The following is a 22311-nucleotide window of genomic DNA, read 5'->3' as shown; positions in this document are numbered from 1 at the left end:
AAAAACACACAAGTAAAAATGTAATTACAAATCGTAAGACCTGTGAAGGAAACAATGAAATGCTATAAGAGAAAACAGTACTGGGCGTTAAGGAAGGCATTTCAGAGGGGCACATTTCATCTGCGGCCTAAAAGAGGAGGAGCTAGCTATGAAAGGAGCACTTTGGCGCAATGAAAAACCACTAAAGATATACCAGGAGAGTGACATGATCTGACTTTCACTTCTACAATAAAAGATCATTGTCACTGTTAATGGAAAATAAGTCAAAAGGGAAAAAACATGGAGGCAAGGAAAGAGTCTTGCCTAAGAAAAATGATGATGGACTAAGTAGGATGAAGTAGATGGATAGAAAGGAATAGAGTTCAAGATGTGTGGGGGAGATAGGAGCTATAGCACTTGGTGAAGAATAAAATGCAAGAGATGAGAGAAAAAGGAAGGATAGAAATCAAGAATGACTCTCAGGTTTTTGGCCTGGACAGCTAATCAAATCATACTACCATTTCTGAGATGAAAAGATTGGAGGAAAGACAGATAAGGAGTACAGTGAGAATCCAACTTGAAGAATCCATGATTTTTTAAATACAAAATTCTAACAAGATCTCTCAGGATTGCCAGGCCGGTGTTGCTCAGTGGTTGAGCATTGACCTATGAACCAGGAGTGCACATGCCTGAATTGTGGGCTCAATCCCCAGGAGCAGGAATGCAGGAGGCAGCTGATCAATGATTCTCTCCCTCTCCCTTCTTCTCTGAAATCTATACAAATAAAGTTTTAAAAATTCTCTCATGATAGATTCTCTGCTCTTTAAAAGGCAGTCTGTAATCCTGGCCATTGAGGCTCAGTTTGTTGAAGCACTGTCCAGTATACCAAAAGGTGGTGGGTTCAATTTCTAGTCAAGGCACATACCCAGGTTTCGGGAGGCAACCGATTAATGTTTCTCATATCAATGTTTCTCTTCCTTCCTCTCTCTAAAATCAATAAAATAAACAAATAAAAGGCAATCTGAAAGGGGGATGGGAATGCTTTAAAGGAAACTTGGCAGCTGCTCTCTCCCACCACTATCCAACTCTGCCTTCCATTCACACCAAACCACCCAAGGGTCAGTATCACACCACAATCTTTCAGGACTTCTTACAGGGAACACACTACTCCCTTGGCTCAAAATGCCACTCCCCTAACTTGGTCCACCTTGGTAACTCTCTGAAACTTGTTCTTTCTTTCTCCCCTCCTTCAGAGTGGAGTTCCTAGGTGAACAATATAAGCCAAAATGACACACACACTCCACTCTCAACTACAAAATACTACTATACAGAATGTTCCGATAGATCTTCTACAGTAAGTTACACTAGGTAAGAATCCAGTGCCACCCTCATAAAACCTAAAATCTTCAGAAAGTAAATAAAGGCCAACACTATAGTAAAAGCTAATGTAAATACTCATAATACTTTGCAAAATATTCACAATAAATAAAATTATTTTTAAACATACTAATTATTTAGAATATAAAGGACTCAAATTTTAAAGTACTTTCTTCTATAAGTTTGGACTTTTAAAAAATATTACAAGCAAGACAAATTCTGAAGTCTGCTTGAAAAAAAATCGAGAAACTAAGCATTTCTATGATTATATCTGGTTTCTATGCTAAATATGGCTATGAAACACATTAGATAATGTAGAGGCACAGTGATTATGTTACCACATCTGTAGCATTAGTACATGAGGCCAATATCTTCCAAAGAGGGGCATAAATAATGATATCAGGAGTCTCTGTTGGGTATTAACTGATAGCTAAATAGCATCTGTTCAAAGTACTACTCAAATAGATTAGCTTACAATTCCCAATAGCAAAGACCTTATTTCAACCTACTCAGTATCAAGATCTTCCTATAGTTAACTGCTCCTAACTGATATTTGACTACCAAGCACCAGGTATTACTTTAAAACTTTTAATCATTTTTTTAGCTCATTAAGAAAATGTCCTATAAAATCATTTCTGGCTCTTAACCCACTCAGACTTCTATTTCTATATATCTTTTCTTGCTTTTCCCTTGTAATTGTTATAAATCATACTCTTAATCCTTAAGCAAATTTATTATAAAAAGCATAAAATATTTCCTAATAATGTCATCAAATAAAAATGTTTAGGAAATTGACCTTTAATGGATATACAAGGATTAGTGGTGTGGCACCCAAAACTTTTTTGCCTTTGGCATTCCTACATAATATAACCAACATACAAGCATGTCAAAACTTGTTTGCAATGTCCAGGACCAAGCAGAAGAGGTTCTTTACAATGCTCTACTCAGGATGTTAGAGCCTGGCTAGTAAGCAATAGTGAAGGGGCAGAGAGAAAACAGCTCCATCAGCAGGACTTGCCAACTAATGGAAAATGAGGGATAGGAGACAGAAGTCAAGATGATTCCTGGGTTTATAATTTGGGTAAATGAGTTACTGGCAGCAACACTAATCAAAATGGAAAAATTGGGTGAATGGAAAAAAACATGTACTTAATTTTTGATGTTCTGATTTTCAAGTTTTCTTCATACATATTTTAATTGATTTTAAGAGGAAGGGTTTTCTTTATATATATTTGAATTTATTTCAGAGAGGAAGGGAGAGGGAAAGAGAGATAGAAATATCAATGATGATGATCATTTATCAGCTGCTTCTTGCACATCCCCTACTGCGGACCAAGCCCGCAACCCAAGAATGTGCTCTGACTGGGAATTGAATTCATGGGTCAATGCTCAACCACTGAGCCACACAGGCTTAACACAGATTTTCTACTAGACATTCAGATGGGCATTCTAAGTAGCAAACCTAAAGACTAGAAGTGCTCACCAGAAAAATGGGCTGAGGAAATGAACACAGAAAGGAGATCATGAAAAACATGTGTTCAAGAAAGCATGGCAGAATTAAGAAAAAAACAGAAGTCAGCCTGAAACTTCAGGAAGCATAAACATTAGGGATAGGAGTCAGTAAAGACAGGTGAGAGAAAATCCTACCTAATAAAAGAGTAAGATGCAAATTAACCATCACTCCGCTCAAGCCACGCCCACCAGCCAGGGCCACCAGCCAATCTGAGCTAGTAAGCAAATTAACCCCAAACAAGATGGCTACAGCCACAGAGAGCAGTTGAGAGGTTTGGGTTTCCCCAGCAATAGAGGAAGCCAAGCTTTCCAAACGCCCTGGCCAACCTAGGCCTCCAAAAAAGGATACAAAGTTTCAATTATAGAAGATAAATCCCAAGAAAAATGGCAGCAGCCACGTAGATGGAGAGAGCAGGCTAGGGTTTCCCCCAGCAACAGAGGTAGCCAAGCTTTCCACCTGTCCTGGTTGGGCTAAGCCTCCACTCCAGACTACAAAGTTTCAATTATAGAAGGTAAACAAATCCAAACAGAAATGGCTGCAGCCATGGAGCAAGCAGGAGGATTGGCTCTGCTCCAGGCTACAAAGTTTCCATTGTAGAAGATAAATAAACCCCAGATACCAGGGCCTCTGCTTGGGTCACCAGGGGGCATGGCCGGCCTGCAAACCACCACAGGCCCCTCCCCCAGGCTGCCCCACACCCTAAGGGAATTCCACACTGATCTGGGACACCCTTCAGGGCAAACCAGCTGGCCCCACCCATGCACCAGGTCTCTATCCTATCTAATAAAAGAGTAATATGCAGATTGACCATCACTCCAACACACAAGATGGCTGCCACCATGTGGTCAAAGATCCTGCCCCTATCTGGACCCAATATGGCTACCAGAAGATGGCCAGCAGGGGAGGGGAGTTGGGAGGCACCAGGCCTGCAAGGGAGGGCAGTTGGAGGCAATCAACCCTGTAGGGGAGGGCAGTTAGGGTGACCAGGCTGACAGAGGAGGGAAGCTGGGGGCAAACAGGCTGGCAGGGGAGCAGTTAGGCATCAATCAGGCTGGCATGGGAGTGGTTAGGGGGCGATCAGGCTGGCAGGCAGAAGTGGTTAAGGGCAATCAGGAAGGCAGGCAAGTGAGAGCCAGCAGTCTTGGATTGTGAGAGAGATGTCAAACTGCCAGTTTAATGGGCAGTTTAATATCCCTCGAGGGGTCTCAGATTGGATAGGGTGTAGTAGGCTGGGCTGAGGGACACCCCCAACCCCGTGCATGAATTTTGTGCACCGGGCTTCTAGTCTATAGTAATAATAGAGGAATATGCAAATTGGTCATGACGCCGTCACAGTAACAGTAACAACCATACAGCAGGCTGCGTGGGGCAACCAGGCCAGCAGGGAGGTTAGTGAGGGACGACCAAATGACTGAACAGCAGGCTGCATGGAGTGACCAGGCTGGCAGGGGGGGAGGCAGTTGGGGGCAGCCAGGCAGGAGGAGGGACAGTAAGGGATGACCAGGTTTTCAAGGGGGCATTTGGGGGCAACCAGGCTGGTGGGGGGGGGGGGAGGGCGCGGAGACAGTTGGGAGGCTACCAGGCCGGGAGAGTAAGGGGTGTCTAGGTTGGCAGGGGGGAAGTTGGGGGTGACCAGGCTGGCAGGGGGGGCAGTTAGGAGTGATCAGGCAGGCAGGCAGGTGAGTAGTTAGGAGCCAATGGTCCCGGACTGTGAGAGGGATCTCCAACTGCTGGTTTAGGCTAGGATTGGGCCTAAACTGGCATTCAGACATCCCAAAGGTGTCCGGGGTTGGAGAGGGTGCAGGCTGGGTGGTGGGGGATCCCCCTCCGTGCATGAGTTTCATGCAACAGACCTCTAGTAAGTGAAAAAGAGAAATAAGTGATATCATGAAGATAAAGGAAGAGAGGGTGTTAAAAACATGGACATGACCATATAAAAAGTCCACAATGGATTTAACAATTAGGAACTATATCCACGGATAGATACAATTTCAGTAAGTAGAGGAACCAAGAATAGAAACACTCAAGATTTGCTGAGGCCATTCCAGGGAGGGAAAATGGCTCAAACAAACAAGGCAAAAAAGGGAAAGTGTGAAGTGTGTTTAGAATAGAATGTAGAAGAGTTTTGCTGGAATGGAAGGTTCACATAGCAGAAGACAAGAAAGGAAATCTAGGCTAAAGACTGCATTCCACATTTTATTCTACTTTTGACTTTATTCTGTGAGCGGGAAGAGCGGAAGAAAAAAAGACAGGTATCTTTTTGCTTTGCTTTTCTTTTCTTTTTTTTCTTTTTTAAGATAACTACTGTGGTGACTAGCCTCAATTATGAACTGGAATGACAACACAGTTAAGGCTGGGCAAGCTATTAAGCAGTCCTAAAATTACATAGTAATGAAGGCCTAAATGAGACTGGCAGTAGCCAAAGTAAGAATTAAGAGATATATGAAAAAGATATTCTATAGTCCTTGGGTGCCCTAGATATCCCACTGTCCCTTTATTATTATACTTGCCACATTGTATCATAATCATTTTTGGACTGGAGCTCTCTTTTATTCAACTTTTCATCACTAGTACTAACAAGTTAGGATCACTACAAGTGGCCGAAAAGTATTTGCTGAATTATAATAGAACTCAGTAATTATAATATATGTAAGTGAGACTTAAAGATACTGCAGAGAATATGCCGATTACATGATACTGTACAGAGAAAACCCTAAAGCTCCACAAAAAAACTATGAGATGTAATAAATGAATTTGACAAAGTAGCAGGATATAAAATTAATATACAAAAATCAGTGGCATTTGTATACACCAATTATGAATTCTCAGAAAAACTTTAAAAAAAAATCCCATTTACTATTGCAACAAAAATAGTAATAAGGTACATAGAAATAAACTTGAGGTAAAAGACCTGTACCCAGAAAACTATAGGACATTTAAGAAAGAAATACAAGAAAGCACAAACACGTGGAATCATGTACCATGTTCATGGATTGGAAAAAAATTAACATTATAATATTTATACTACCCAAAACAATCTACAGATTTAATGCAATTCCTATTAAAATACCAATGGCATATTCCATAGAGCTAGAGCAAGTATTCCAAAAATTTATATGGAACAAATAAAGAATAGCCTTAGTAATCTCGAGGGGGGTGGGGGGGGAGATTCAAAGTTGGAGGGATCACAATACTGGGTATCAAACTATACTACAAAGCCATTGTAATAAAAACAGCCTGGTACTGCCCTCGCCAGTGTGGCTCAGATGGCTGGGCACTGACCTAGGCACCAGGAGGTTGCCATTTCCATGCCTAGTCAAGAGTAGCTCCTGGGTTATGGGCTCAGTCCTCAGTAGGGAGTGTGCAGGAGGCAGCGGTATGATGCTGTCAAACAAACTGGTACTGCTAACATTACAAGCATATAGATCAATGGAACAAACTGAAAGCCCAGGTTTTTATGGTCAATTAATATTTGATATAGGAGGCAAGAGCTTTTAATGGAGTAAAAACAGTCTCTTCAATAAATGGTGCTGGAAAATTGGACAAGTACATGCAAAAAAATGAAACTAGACTGCCAATTTACACCATTCATAGGAATAAATTCAGAATGTACGTTGCAAAACCATAAAAATCATAGAAAATAGGCAGTAAAATCTCCGACATCAGTCATAGCATAATTTTTGCCAATACATTCACAAGCCAAGAAAATAAACAAATGTGACTATATATCAAACTAAAAAGCTTCTGCACAGCAAAAGAATCCATCAACAAAATGAAAAGGGAACCCACTGAACAAGAGAACATATTTGCCAATGATATAACTGATAAGAGGTTAATTTCCAAAATACATAAGAAGCTTACACAACTGGACACCAGGAAAACAAACAACCCAATTAAAAATGGGCAAAGGACCCTTCTCCAAAGAGGACATTCAGATGGCCAATAGACATATGAAAAAAAGTCACTGATCATCAGAGATGCAAATTAAAATAACAATGAGATAACACCTTACATTCACCAGAATGGATAGCAGCAATCCTAATAAAAAGGGAATATGATAATTGACTGTCACGCCTCACAAAGATGGTGGTGCCCACAACCACAAGATGGTGGCACCCAGTCCCCTGAACCCGCCTCATCCAGACCGAGTCCCCCAGTCCTCTCAGCCCCGCTAGCAGGGGAGAGTGAGGGGGTAGGGAAGGGTGCGGCAGGTGCCTTGTGCCTCATCCAGTAGGAGTCCCCCAATCCCCTCAACCCCATCTCATCCAGCTGGAGTCCTGCAGTCCCCTCAGGCCCACCGGGGGATGGCAGGCATCATGTGCCTCATCCAGCCATAGTCCCCCAGTTTCCCTCAGCCCCGCCTCATCCAGCCTCAGTCCCCCAGTGTCCTCAGCTCCGCCTCATCCAGCCAGAGTCCCCCAGTCCCCTCAGTCCCAATAGGGGGTGGCAGGTGGCAGGTGCCACGCGCCTCATCCAGTCAGTCCCCCAGATCCTTCAGCCCCACAGGAGAAGGCAGTATGGGGCAAACAGGCTGGCAGGGGAGGGCAGTTAAAGGTGATCAGGGTGGCAGGGGAGGACAGTTGGGGACAATCAGGCCATCAGGGAAGCAGCTACATCAATCAGGGTGGCAGGGGAATATTTGGGGGGCTATCAGGCTGGCAGGCAGAGTGGTTAGGGATAATCAGGCAGGCAGGCAGGTAAGTAATTAGGAGCCAGCAGTCCTGGATTGTGAGAAGGATTTCCAACTGCCAGTTTAGCCCTGCAGGGATCCAGCCTAAACTGGCAGTCGGACATCCCCGAAGGGTCCCAGATTGGAGAGGGTGCAGGTTGGGCTGAAGGACACCCCCCATGCATGAATTTCATGCACCAGGCCAATAAACAAGTGTTAGGACCTCGTGGCGCAATGGTAGCACATCTGACTCCAATAAACAAGTGTTGCTGAGGATGTAAAGAAAAGAGAACCCTAGTGCATTGTTGGTGAAAATGTAGAATGGTGCAACCATTGTAGAATTACCTAAAAAAACTAGAGGCCCGGTGCCCAGTGCATGAAATTCATGCACGGTGGGGGGGTGGGGGGTGGGGGGGTAATCCCTCAGCTCGGCCTACAATAATGCCAGAATCCTACACCCTAGTCAGCCTCTGGTCAGAGGCCCACTTGCCCGGCCTCCCTCCCTCTGTGGGCTAGGGCACATGAGACACTGGGGCTCATGGCCAGGGCAATGCTGCCAATGTCCAGCACCCCGGCCACTATGGGCGCTGCTATCTTTGTGATGGAGTGATGGTTAATTTGCATATTACCCTCTTATTAGATAGGAGGATTAGAAATGGAACTGCCTTTTGACCCAGTGAACCAACTTCTGGAAATATAGCCTAGTAATCCTGAAATGCCAATCAGAAAAAATATATGCTCCCCTATGCTCATAGCAGCACTATTTACAATAGCCAAGACATGGAAGTAGCCCCAGTGTCCATCAGTAGAGGAGTGGATAAAAAGCTGTGGTGAATTTACACCATGCAAACTACTTGGCCTTAAAAGGAAGAATATATTATCTTTGCAACAGCATGCATAGACCTGGAAATTTTTATACGAATTGAAATAAGTCAGTCAGAGTAAGACAAATACCATCTGATCTAACTTATATATGGAATTTAATAAATATAATAAGCTGACTAACAAAATAGAACCAGGACATGGAGCTCAGGAACATGGAGCTCGGGAACAAGGAGGGTGTGGCAGGAGGGCTAGATAAAAGAAGGTAAAGAGATTAGTCAAAGAACATATGCATAGCTCCTGGTCACAGACAACAGTGTGGTGAAAGCCAGGGAAGGGAGACACTGGGAGGAGGTGAGCAAAAGGGTGTGGAGGGAATAAAGGTCATGTGTAATAGTTTCAACAATAAAAATAAGTTGAAAAATAAATAATTATTTGTTAAAAGATGCTGCAGAGAAACCTAAGTCACTTACAAAGTAGTGATATAAAAAACACAAATGGAAAACAACAGATCAAGTTTAAGGAATGAATTTAACTTATGTTTAGAGTGGAGGGTGTCTAAGGCCAGCATCCAATTAGAAATGACAAAGAGAAAAAATGACACCACAAAGAAAAATACCGAGATATTTAGACAAAAATAGAGATTTGTGATATATAATGAAATCAACAAATCTCATTGTTTGCTCATAAGAACAAACATGCAATAAAATATTAATTTCCTAAGATAATTTGGAGTAAGACTCTCTTAAACACGCCATCTGTATTGCTCTTTTGTATGTTTTATACAAATAAAATTGATGTAAAAGCCCAACCAAATGAGTCAATCAAAACTAGGTCAATGTTGAAATATTTTTTACTTTCCTCCATCATTCATTCAACAAAATGTATTGAGTGATTATAAGTTTGTGTTGGAGCAAGGAGAACTAGACACAAAAGCAAATAGAGTAAAATATAGCAATTACTACAATAAAATAACTGCAAAATGTTACAGGAGCATAGGTAACAAAGAATCTATATATATAAAAGCCCAATGACCAGTGGCTAAGACACACACTATGGCAGCCAACAGGCCTGATCTAGGCCCCAATTGGCATCCACCCCCACTCCCAGCCAGCCTGGCCCCCCAATTGGGGGCAGGGCCAGCCAGCCAACCTCCCGCAGCTCCACGTACCCCACACACACACACCGGCCTGGCCTGATGGGCCCCCATCTGAGCAAGCTAGCTGGGCCTACTCATGCATGAGTTTGTGCACCAGGTCTCTGATAAAGAATATAATGGGAGTAGAAAATTCATGATAAACATATGCCTAAAAGAAAGCTTTCCTAGAAAAAGGAGACATCCATAGTGAGCTTTTAAAAAGACAAAGTGCCCTATCTGGCTTGGCTCAGTGTGAACAGAGTGTTGACCTTTAGAGCGAAGGATCCAGGGTTCAATTCCAGTCAAGGGCACATGCCTGGGTTGCCAGCTCGATCACCAGTGAGGGGTGTGCAGGAAGCAGCCAATCAATGATTCTCTTTCATCATTGATGTTTCTATCTCTCTCTCCCCCTCTGCAATCAAAAAATATATATTTGAAGGGGGGAAAAAGTTCTCCAGCAGGGCATGTAGAATATCCATGGAAGGAAAAAAATGACAAATACATATATACATACTAAAATAAAAAGAGGAAGTGATTTAACAAGATACCTAAGAAGTTCAATGGTATTCTGGAAAAAAAGAATAGTATGTACAAAAGCACAGAAATATCAGTTTCTCATCTCCATGGAACCATGGCAGATGATAAAGGCCACAGCTCATGGAGGACTTTCTGTGAACACAGATAAAAGAATTTGACTTCTATCCCGTGGTCCTCCTCTGGTTAAGAAATGTCAGATGTGATGTGCATTAGAAACCCCCCTCTTGCCCCCACCAGGGAATACTCCAGATCCCTTAAAGCAGAAGGCAAGTGCAGGGAGGTGGGCAAGAAGAAAAAGAAAAAAAAAGAAAGAAAAAAAAAAAAAGAGGGAGAACTAACTCCCATAAACAGAGAGCCACAGGAGATTTTTAAGCAATAACAGAACTTGATCAGATCTGTGTTCCAGAAATCCAAAGTCAGTAGCATGAATCGGTGGCTAAAGGAGAGAAAATCTGGAGGAAGACCAACAAAAAAGATTAAGAAGCTATTGCAATAATGTTCCAGCACTAAATATTGACAACTACTTAAAAGTAAGTGAGCCACAAAAAGAGGCACATAAAGTGCTGCAACTGTAATATGGGCTTTCAACTTAATTTTCTGAACTTATCTCAGAGAGCAACTCAATAATCAGAAGCAATTATAGTAAAAGCATGGTCAAGTACAGTAGATAAAAAGGAAAAGAGTAGCCATCAAATTTCCCCTTGAAAGTGCTTTAATTATACTTCAAATTAAAGTTTTTAACTTTTTCTTTTCTTTAGTAAAAAGGTTACATAGTAAAACTACCATATTAGAGATTACCCAACCAAAATTTAGAATCTACTACTGGGCAAACACTGTGTAAAACTGGTGATAAAAATAAACAGGTAAGCCAAAACTCTCCCTTCCTCCCTCTCTAAAATCAAAGGAAAAGATGTTCTCCAGTGTGCTTTCAATAAAAATTATTAAAGCTGACTAAAGGTGGAAATGAGATACTTTTTGTATGACTGAAAATTTCATTTAAAGGCTTTTTTCTTCTAATGCTTAGAAAAAATAAATGAGGAGAACTTGAAGAAATGGGAGGACAATTGCCACTTCTCAAACATAATAAGCACATTTGTATTCTTGTTCCATCTTCCTCAAATGTCTTCTCCCCTAAATCTGCTCATATTAGATCACAATATTATTTCTCCCACAGTATCTACTATACCAGTGGTCGACAAACTCAATAGTCAAAAGTACTGTTGATATTTGGCTCTGTGGACTGATGCGTTTGCAATACCAGACACCAACACACAGATCACAGTAGGACCAAATACCTCAAGGTAGCCAGCATTTCTCAGCTATAGAGCCGTCTTGTGTTTCCCATTCCCACACACCAAACTGAAGCCGTGGTGCAGAAGGCCATGCCAAATTGGACCGCTGGGAGCAGTAATAGGGGAGAGGAGGGTGGTGACACATATGCGAAGGAGGGAAGGAAGTAGTTACCCGAGTTTGTCTGTTTCCCTTTCCTATTGTACTTACAAATGTACAAAAATTGGGCAGATGAAAACTGGAAAGGAGAAGGCAGAGTGAAGGGTAAGGAGCTCTGAAGCAAATGGCAGCAGAAGAAATCAAGATGAATTCCTTTTCTAAGGAATATGTCTTTGAAAAGCAGACATACGAAGTTAGGAACCGACCAAGGAAATTTAAAACAAGCCTCACACCTAATATGTATAAAACTTGTACGGAGAAAATAAATTCTTAATCATTTAAATTATGGTCCTGGGTCACTGTTAAAATTAGCAATCCTCGAAGAGAATCCTACTATATTCAAAGCATCTATATCAGGGGTCTTCAAACTACGGCCCGCGGGCCACATGCGGCCCGCAGAGGAGTCTGATCCGGCCCGCCAGGTTTTTTGGGCAGTGAGCGCAGCCGAGGTGTTACAGTAGGAATTAGTAGTTCATATAGTCCGGCCCTCCAGCTCTCTGAGGGACCATGATCTGGCCCCCACTTTAAAAAGTTTGAGGACCCCTGATCTATATCAACATGGAAATGTAAACAGGTAAAAAAAAAAAAAAACACAAAAAAAAAAAGAACACACAAAAAAACAAACAAACAAAAACAAAAAATTCAGCTTTCCTTTAAGAAACCTCTGCCTCTGCCTTCCCAATGGCTCCAAATCTCAAAATAATGAAACAGGATTCTTGAAAGTTAGAGAAATAAATCTGAGGGCATTCAAAAGTAATCAACTCAGCAAGAAGATCTGAAAACACAGAAATTACACCTAACATACTCTGATTGGTTGATTCCATGAAAAAGGAAGGAAGGTTCTGATTGGTTGCCCTCATTACGCTGAGTCAAACCCCAGCATCAGTATGCATAGCAAACAATGTTAGGAACTAAAAGAGTTGGGAGACAACTGAATACAGTGAGAAAGGTATGGGCTGTGTATGTTGGTAGGTGGGGGAAGAGGGGAAGAGAAGGGTGAGCCTGTAACAAAGGAAAAAATAATTTTGCTTTATACAACCATTGGCCATCAGAATATCACGAGGGCACACCAACCAGAACTGTTCGTAGCCTGAGGTAGCATCCTGTTAATACTCCTTCGCTAATACTTCCTGCTCCTTAACACTTCTCCCAGATCTGACCCTGATGGCTCTTCCCACCTTCCAGACAGGCTTCCCTTTCTATAGCTCCTCTTTCTCCATCTGCTCTGATTCTGGTGATCTGGTGCTCCCCACAGGCAGCTAGCTGTCTCTTACCCTCTTCTGTATTAGCTCATCCTGCATTAGCTCATGCATTCTACTCAGACCTGTCCTTGACAAGCACATAATCCAGTCGGGGGGAGGGAGGAGAGGGGGGAGATATGTCATTAGATGAGGTACAATACATCAGACAATGCTATAAAAGAAATATAACCAAGTGCTGTGACCACATGTTCACTTGTCATTAGCAGATATTTTCCAAATCAACACTCCAACTTCCCATTCTCTTGTAAGTCAGTTATTAAGTCCTCTATCTTTCACTCATATCCCCTAACCTCCAAATTCACCTTGCAGTCAGATTTCATTTCTCATATGACCTATTTCAACCACTGTCTATCAGAAACACAATTCAGTGTTTCCACAATGTTGCATCAGCCATCTCCTAAAAGACATAACATACCATATTATCTCCTTGCTTTGAAATATCTGATATCTTTCCAATGCCTAAGAAATAAAGTTCAAATCCTTAGCACACAAAAATAAAATATAATACATTTTTCAAAGAAAGCATTTTAAAAGTAGGTAAAGTTCCAGTCCACTGCTTGATAGATGTTACTTTTGGTGGGTCCCTTTTCTTCTCTAAGTTTTCCCATTTGTGAAAGGAGGATACCAAAAGAACCTCTCTCTCTTGGGGCTGTTATACGGAATAAAAAACTCCATGTCAAACACCAGCACAGTACCAAGCACTCGATCAATATTAACTATTATCCTGCTTTATCTCATCTCTCTAGAAGGTAACACTCCCCAAAGGAAGCAGATAATCAAGGTCTTACTTTCATATATATTAGAATGATTAATAGTAAAAGTGAAATCAAAAATGGTGTTCTGGTTAATCCTGATCCAATAAAAACTTCAATTAACCAAAATATTGCTCCCATAAAAATTTTGGTTTGTCTAAATTTACTATAGTTTATTTTTTTTAATTTTAATTTCTTTATTAAGGTATTACATATGTGTCCTCACTCTTCTAACCCTCCCACCCATGCCCTCACCCCACTGCTGTCTGCGTCCATTGGTTAGGCTTATATGCATGCACACAAGTCCTTTAGTCCATCTCTCCCCTTTACCCCCACCCTCCCCTACCTTCCCTCCGAGGTTTGACAGTCTGATTGATGCTCTGTCTCTGGATCTGGTTTTGTTCATCAGTTTATGTTGTTCATTCCACAAATGAGTGCGATCATGTGATATTTATCTTTGTATTGTTTTGTTTCCTATTCAAGTTCAGGAAGAAAAAAAATGAAAACTCACTTCAACATGTAAGAATGTGATTCTCTATAGTATAAAATACACATGAATTAAATTGAATCTCAATCATATGCATAATTTACTAAAGATATACACATACAACAAAACAAATTTTAAAAACTTAAGAAAATAAGTGTGCATCAGATGGACATTCAGATTTCATAATCAAAAGATGAAATCACAAAATTTTGTTAAAAGTCCATGATTTTTAGAAGAAGAAGGTATAAAGGGGGGATAAATGATGATGGAAGATTGGATGGTAATTATACAATGCAGTATACAAATTATGTATCAAAGAACTATATACCTGAAACCTGTTTAGTTTTATCAACCAATGTCACCACAATAAATGCAATTAAAAAGTCAGTAATTTTTTTAAATATATTTTATTGATTTTTTTACAGAGAGGAAGAGAGAGGGATAGAGAGCTAGAAACATCAATGAAAGCGAAACATTGATCAGCTGCCTCCTCCATACACCCCCACTGGGGATGTGCCCGCAACCAAGGTACATGCCCTTGACCAGAATCGAACCTGGGACCCTTCAGTCCATAGGCAGACGCTCTATCCACTGAGCCAAACCGGTTTTGGCAAGTCAGTAATTTTAATTAACACTTATCATCATAAATACATTAATCTCTTGTTTTGTTTTGTTTTTTTGTGTGTGTTCATTGTTGTACTAGAGGCCCGGTTGTACACGAAATTCATGCACAAGGGGGTGGGAGAGTCCCTCAGCCCAGCCTGCACCCTCTCCAAACTGGGACCCCTCAAGGGATGTCCAACTGCCCATTTAGGCCCAATCCTGGTACGATCCTAAACGGGCAGTTAGACATCCCTCTCAAAATCCAGGACTGCTGGCTCCCAACTGCTCACCTGACTGCCTTCCTGATTGTCCCTAACCGCTTCTGCCTGATAGCCTGATCACCCCCTAACCACTCCTTGACAGCCTGATTGATGTCTAACTGCTCCCCTGTCAACCCAATTGCCCCTAACTTCCCTCCCCTGCAGGCCTTGTCATCCTTAACTGCCCTCCCCCGAAGGTCTAGTCCCCCCTAACTGCCCTACCCTGTAGTTTTATCACCCCCAAATGCCCTCCCTTGTAGGCCTGATCCCTCCCCTGCTGGCCATTTGTGGTGGCCATCTTGTGTCCACATGGGGCAGCCATCTTGTGTGTTGGGAGTGATGGTCAATTTGCATATTACTCTTTTTTTAAAAAATGTATTTTATTGATTTTTAACAGAGAGAAAGGGAGAGAGATAGAGAGCTAGAAACGTCGATGAGAGAGAAACATTGACCAGCCGCTTCTTGCACACCCCCTACCGGGGATGTGCCCGCAACCAAGGTACATGCCCTTGACTGGAATCAAACCTGGGACCCCCCAGTCCGCAGACTGACACTCTACCATTAAGCCAAACCAGCTTCAGCATACTGCTCTTTTATTAGATTAAATAGGATAAAGGCTTGGTGCACAGATGGGGACCAACTGGTTTGCCCTGAAGGGTGTCCCGGATCATGGTGGGGGTTCCCTTGGGGTGTGGGGTGGCCTGGGCAAGGGGCCTGTGGTGGTTTGCAGGCTGGCCAAGCACCCCCCACCCCTCCCTATGACCCAAGCGGAGGCCCTGGTATCTGGGATTTGTTTACCTTCTATAATTGAAATTTTGTAACCTTGAGTGGAGGCTAGGGCAAACCAGGACAGGCGAAAAGCTTGGCTTCTTCCATTGCCAGGGAAACCCAAGCCTCCTGCTCGCTCAGTGGTCACAGCCATTTTTGTTGGGATTTATTTATCTTCTATAATTGAAACTTTGTAGCTTTGAGCTAAGGCCAAGGCAGGCCTGGAAGCTTGGCTTCCTTCATCACCAGGGAAACCCAAGCTTCCTGCTCTCTCCAGCTCCATGGCCACAGCCATTTTTGTTGGGATTTATTTATCTTCTATAATTGAAACTTTGTAGCCTTGAGTGGAGTTCAGGGCGCACCAGGGTATGTGGGAAGCTTGGCTTCCTCCATAGCCGAGGAAACCCAAGTCTCCTGCTCACTCCTTGACCGCAACCATCTTGGTTGGATTAATTTGTATACTTGCTCCTCATTGGCTGGTGGGCATTCTTGTGGGCGTGACAGACGTATGGTCAATTTGCATATTGTTCTTTTATTAGATAGAATACTTTGCAGTTTTAAAAATTAAGTGCTAATGAAAATTAGTAAGAAGATCCCCATAAATTTTTGCATAAAGGACAAACAATTCCAACAAAGGAGAAAATAAAAGTAGAAAAATACTGCATTAGCTTTTCAACTGCAGACTGTATGTTAGATAGCAGGTATCCTTATAGCTATTTGTAAAATACCAACTTTTAAAAAACAAAAGCCTTTAAAAGTATTGTAAAACTATCAACCAAAATGCAGGAAGCAGTATAAATCAATACAAACTTTTAGAAATAAACCTGGTAATATTTTTTTAAAGTGATAAAAACCACCAGCCGGTGTGGCTCAGTGGTTGAGCAGTGACCAAGAGGGCACTGGTTGGATTTCCAGTGAGGGCACATGCCAGGATTTCAGGCTCCATCCCAGTAAGGGCCTCTAGGCTGCAGCCAATGGATGTTTGTTTCTCATGCATGATTTTTCTATCTTTCTATCCCTCTTCCTCTTCTCTAAAATTAATAAAAACATTTTTTTTAAGTGACAAAAACCTTCATGCTCTTTTACCTTGTAACCCCTCTCCTGGAACTTTAGCCTAACAAAATAAGAAATCAAAGGACAGCAATATATGAACTACATTACTTACCAAATTGGAGGCAACTTAGATGTCCAATTAGTAAAACTAAACAACTCAACTAGTAATCCTATATAATAAAAGCCCAATGACCAAACAGCGGAACGACCAGAACAACTGGTTGACCAGTTGCTATGATGCGCACTGACCACCAAGGGGACAGATGCTCAACACAGGAGCTGCTCCCTGGTGGTCAGCACACTACCACAATGGGAGTGCTGCTCAGCTGACCAGGATGAGCGGCTGCTCCCACTGTGAACCCCGAACCAACAGGCAGGAACCTGGGCTGCAATCATTGCCTCCTTGTCCCAGGCTCATCCTCCTCACTCCTTACCACCTCCTCCAGATACCCACTAGCCTTGCAGCATCACCACCAAGCTTTCAGAGCTGACCCTAGAGACTGGGAGGTGGGTTTGTGGCCACCACAGGCCTGAGGCCTACTCTGCCGCCTCTCAGTGCTCTTGTCCCTGGGCCTGGCCGGGTCCCCTGGAGAAGTCACTTCGAGTGTTCTGGCTCCACAGAAGATGCCGGACCAGGGAACAGCCGCTCAGAGGGCGGGTCCATAGCTGCTTGGCAGACAGGAATGAGCAGTGCTCCCACAGCAGCCTGATCCTCGCAGGCCAAATCCCCCACCAGTGCACAAATCCCGTGCACCGGCCTCTAGTATTATGTGATAATTTACATATAAAAAACTTGAGCAAAAAGAACATTAACTATGAAAGCAAAGTTAAATATTATATTTACCCTTGATTGTTGTATAAAATCATGTATATATGGTGAGAAATAAATGAGAAAATTAAAAGTTAAAAGTTTTTTTTCTTAATACTTTAACCATTTGTAAAATAAAAAAAAAAAAGCCTGTTAGAATTGATCAGGTAAACCACAGCAAGTACACATCTTAAAACTGACTCTTCTGGTCGGGACCGGTTTGGCTCAGTGGATAGAGCATCGGCCTGCGGACTGAAAGGTCCCGGGTTCGATTCCGGGCAAGGGCATGTACCTTGGTTGCGGGCACATCCCCAGTAGGGGGTGTGCAAGAGGCAGCTGATCGATGTTTCTAACTCTCTATCTCTCTCTTCCTCTCTGTGAAAAATCAATAAAATATATTTTTTTTAAAATGACTCTTCTGAAGCATAAAACCACAATTATCATTTAAAAAAAAAAAAAAAAGCTATCACATAGAGTAATTGGATAAATTCTTCTCACACACGTCATTTTAGCCATGCTATTACCCAGCTAGAACCTTGTTATATTAAAATCTCATTTTACCATCAAAACATTAACTGGATGTGTGATTTTCATATGGTAGCAGAAGCCACTTATTATGGGGCAACTAGAGAGTAGGCTCCAAGCACTGAGGTTAAAAACTATCCAACCAAATGCAATGGTGAAGCCTAGGTTTCTCCTATATCCCAAATGAATTGCCATGTTTCTTAGGCACTCAAGAGCTAAGCATTCAAGGAGGAAGAAATTGTAAGACTATTTGCTCTCCCTCTGAAAATTGGAAACCTCTTCATTTTCTTCTAAAAACACCATGGAGTGATGAAAAATACACAAGCAGTCCAGCTGGCCTAGCTTAGTGGTTGAGCATCAACCTATGAACCAGGAGGTCACGGTTCAATTCCCAGTCAGGGCACAGGCCCAGGTTGCAAGCTCAATCCCCAGTAGAGGGTGTGAAGGAGGCAGCCGATCCATGATTCTCTCTCATCATAGACTAGAGCCCTAGTGTATGACATCTGTGCACTCGGGGTGGGGAGTGTTCATCAGCTTGCACCCTCTCACAGTCCAGGAGCCTGTGGGGGATGTCCGACTGATGGCTTAGGGCCACTTAGGGAGCAGACCTAATCCGTTACTCGGACATCCTTAGCGGCAGAGGCGGTGGTTTTACACTGTACTCGCCAGTCATGAGTCTGGCTCAGGGCTTCTGGCCAAGCGGTGCTCCCCCTATGGGAGCACACTGACCACCAGGGAGCAGCTCCTGCATTGAGTGTGCATCATATCAACCAATCATTTCACTGTTTGGTAGATTTGCATATTAGCCTTTTATTTTATAGGATGTTTCTATTTCTCCTTCCTCCTGTCTGAAATCAATAAAAATATATTTTTTAAAAATACACAAGCATATGGTCAGAAGATGTGTTATACAGGTGACTAAGCAACCTCAAGCAACTTATCCTTTGATATAAAAATGTAAAAGTTGAATCAAATAATCTCTTAATTCAAATTCAATATTCTACTACCGTATTTCCCTGAAAATAAGACCTAGCACATGGAAAGATAAGACATCCCCTGAAAATAAGACCTAGCGCAACTTTGGGAGAAAAAATTAAAATAAGACACTGTCTTATTTTTGGAGAAACACGGTATTTAAAAGAATTGATTCCCACCCCCCTCAGAAAATGCCTCACTCATTGTAAAATAATTACTAAGATTTAGAATTAGGAAACTGGAAGCAAAGGTAAAATACACAGATGGTCAAAAGCTTGGATTGGATCCCAGCTCTGTCTGACCTTTTCTACCTGCATGACCTTGGGCAAATTACTCCCCCTTGAAGTCCTAAAATCAAAGTAGCAGCAGTCCTACAGACCATCCCTTTCATTCATGCCATAAAACACACTGGTGCCTTGTCATGACTGAGATTTACTTCCTAACAAGCAACAATAATTTTGACTTAATTCTTAGAAATGTAAAAGTACCTCGTTTGTGCATTCCTCTTTTCTAAATTTTCTGATATTGAAAGTAGTTAACACATTTTGCCTCTCTTAAAGCTATATTGAAGACTGAAAGCATTCCTCAAAAATTTACTCAATAGTTTTTGAACACCTGTGCTACACACAGTACGTGCTAGAGCTGCAAAACTCCCTTTCCTTAAGAAGCCCCAAAGTCTGGTGGAGACAAACAAATGATTAACTACCAGTTGACAGATGCTAACTGCACAATGTACAATGTACTATTGGATCAGCTGAGACAAGGACAAAATGTCTGGAAAGATTCAGGAGTATTTCGGTTAGGTCTTAAAAGGCACCTTGTTTACTAGACAGAAAAGAATTCTCAACAGAGTAGAGTGTAAAACCAACAACAGAAGATGTCATCTTCAGAGACCTCTAAGAAGGCTTTGTATGAAGAAGGCAGGTGAAATGGTAGAAGATGATATTGGAAACATACATGAAAACCAGAACTGTGAAGGACTTTGACTTTATCAACTACAGATTATGGAGAGTCACTGACAGACTTCACACACGGAATCAAAGTCCCCTTCTTCCATCACGCAGTCAAAGGAGCTGAGTCAAGGTGACAAGCAAAAAACGCAGGTCTGGATTAGAAAGGCAGAGTAAATTGTGCTTATTTAAATGGACGGTTCATCCTCTCAGGGCCTGTAGCAGTTTTTTCCTATGGCACATTAATACAACAGTGAAGTAAAATTACAGCTAAGCCTTCAAGAAAGTGTGTTTATTTGAAGCCAGTTTTGTTGAGCACACTAAAGAACACAACCAATTAAGAAAATACTAAAGATCTATAAAAGAAATTAAGAGAGGCTAACAGTAATAACATCTGAGAAGACTGACTTCAAGTAAAACATTCAGAAATGTGTAAATCCTTATCACGCATCCATTTCAGGTAAGACATGTTGTGTGCCTATCTTTTGCAAGAGGAGAGTATTTTAAATTTCTTTTGTTTCAAGAAGAGCTGTCACCACTAAACTCCTTAAACCAAAGGAAGATTTTTAAATGGCAAAATTAATGGGTTCTACTATTTTTTAATGTTCAAGAAAAAAGGAATGTATTTCCAATGGCTGTTTGGAGAAGCCTAACGCAATTTATCCCCTGTGGGTGGGCACACGCGCCAAGCTGGGACCGGGAGTGGGCCTCAGCCACTCCTCCAGGCCAGGTCGGGGCGCAGGCCTGATGCCGGGTTTGCAGTCACTGACCCTGGGCTCCAGCTCGGCCCCAGGACCACCCAAAGGAGGCCGTCAGTGCCTGACACAGGCCGCGCAGAGAACACGGTCTCTGCAAGGAGAGGGCACCTGACTAAGCAAACGGTGCGCTCCACGAAGTTTCACCTCAGGACGTGTTTAGGGTGTGTCTTTGTTGTGTCCCAGGAACAATCCCCTCCCCCAAAAAGTCACCGGAGCATACCGGCACCTCCCCTGCCAACCCGCACAGCACCCTGAAACCCCGCGCCTGAGCCTCGCCTGCTTTTCCCGGAGGTTCGGGAGGCGGAGGGGTCCGGGGACCGGAGGGGGGGGCAACGGGCGGGGCGGGAGAGGCGAGGACGGACGGAGACTGCCATGGGGAGGAAGGAGAGGAACTGGGGTGGGGAGTGAGAAGACGGGGTTCCAGGGAGACCGGGGCGAGGATTCGGGGAACGGGGGGACGGGGGCCGTCCAGCCCGGCCCACGCCCGTCTCGCCTCAGCAGGCTCGCGAGGGTCACCCCGGAGGCAGGAGGCCGAAGGGCGCCACGCCTCACCCGGCGCCGGGCTTGAGCTCCGGGACCGCGCCCCCTGCCCGAGCTGCCCGCCAGCATCCCGCCGGGACGCCCCCACCATCCGGCCCTTACCGCTCCGATCCGCTCTGCCTCCTCTGCGCGGCCCAGGCGGCTCGCCCGGAGACCTGAGGGCGCAAGGACCGCAGGTGGGCGAAGGGCCGCCTGTCACATCCCCGCCGGCCCGGCCGCCCCGCCCGCTGCAGCCGGCATCGCGTCAGTGGCCGGATGGAGCGCCGCGCCGGAGCCTCCGCCCGTTCTGGCCGCGCCCGCCGGACTCCGCCCTCGGGGCCCCGAACGGCGCGTGCGCGGCCCCGCCCGACCCCGTGCGCATGCGCCGACCGCGGGCCCCGCCCTTCGCCTCGCCCACCCCGCCCTGACTCACGCTTCCGCCCACCTCTGGCCCCGCCCTCGCCTCGCGCCGGCCTTTCCAGGCTCCGCCCCCTTTCGGGACCCGCCCCCTCCCTGACCTTGCTTCTGTGTCCCCGGACCCAAGGCGAGCTCCACCTAAGCCATGATGCCAGCCCAGCAGCCGCCCACCTCTCCGGGCCTTGCTGCTGGACCTAGTCAGACCTGTCAACTGCACTGCTGACCCAGACAGTGAGAACCTTAGCTTGGCGCTGACATTGTTGATGTGGACACCGCCAATATTTTGTTTGCAAATCCATGCCTGGTCCCCTGCCTTCCCGCGCTCTGAACTATGCCAAGAACACACATTCTGCTTACCACACCAAAATATGAGTTCTTGCTGAGCTTGAGAGAAGAAACAAGCACCCCAAGTGCTGAGATTTGGAGTAGCTCCATTGTACCATCAATCTGGGTTCCTTCTGCCAAGAACCAGGATTTTGTTACCCACAGGTCTACCCCTCCTTTTTTTAAAATAAATAAATAAATCTTTTTTGTTCAGATTATTACAGTTGTTCCTCTTTTTTACCCCCATAGCTCCCCTCCACCTGGTTCCCACCCCACCCCATTCCCTTTTCTCCCTCCACTGTCCTCATCCATAGGTGTGAGATTTTTGTCCAGTCTCTTCCCACACCCCCAATACCTCCTTTCCCC

The 22311-nt window shown here is 43.7% G+C and overlaps 1 protein-coding gene across 9 annotated transcripts in view; it reads right to left on the bottom strand.

The window, feature by feature from the left end:
• Positions 1–21541, bottom strand: part of CCSER2 (coiled-coil serine rich protein 2) — a 159112-nt gene extending 137571 nt beyond the window's left edge. For all 9 annotated transcript variants that reach the window (XM_084904146.1, XM_084904147.1, XM_084904137.1 and 6 more), the window contains exon 1: positions 21328–21541. The gene's annotated coding sequence lies outside the window, so the exon portion shown is untranslated. The remainder of the gene's footprint in view (positions 1–21327) is intronic.
• Positions 21542–22311: the final 770 nt, after the last annotated feature.

The sequence above is a fragment of the Pipistrellus hanaki genome, assembly GCF_964339955.1.
Source record: "Pipistrellus hanaki genome assembly, chromosome: 14".
NCBI lineage: Eukaryota > Metazoa > Chordata > Mammalia > Chiroptera > Vespertilionidae > Pipistrellus > Pipistrellus hanaki.
This window is presented reverse-complemented; position numbering and strand designations above follow the sequence as displayed.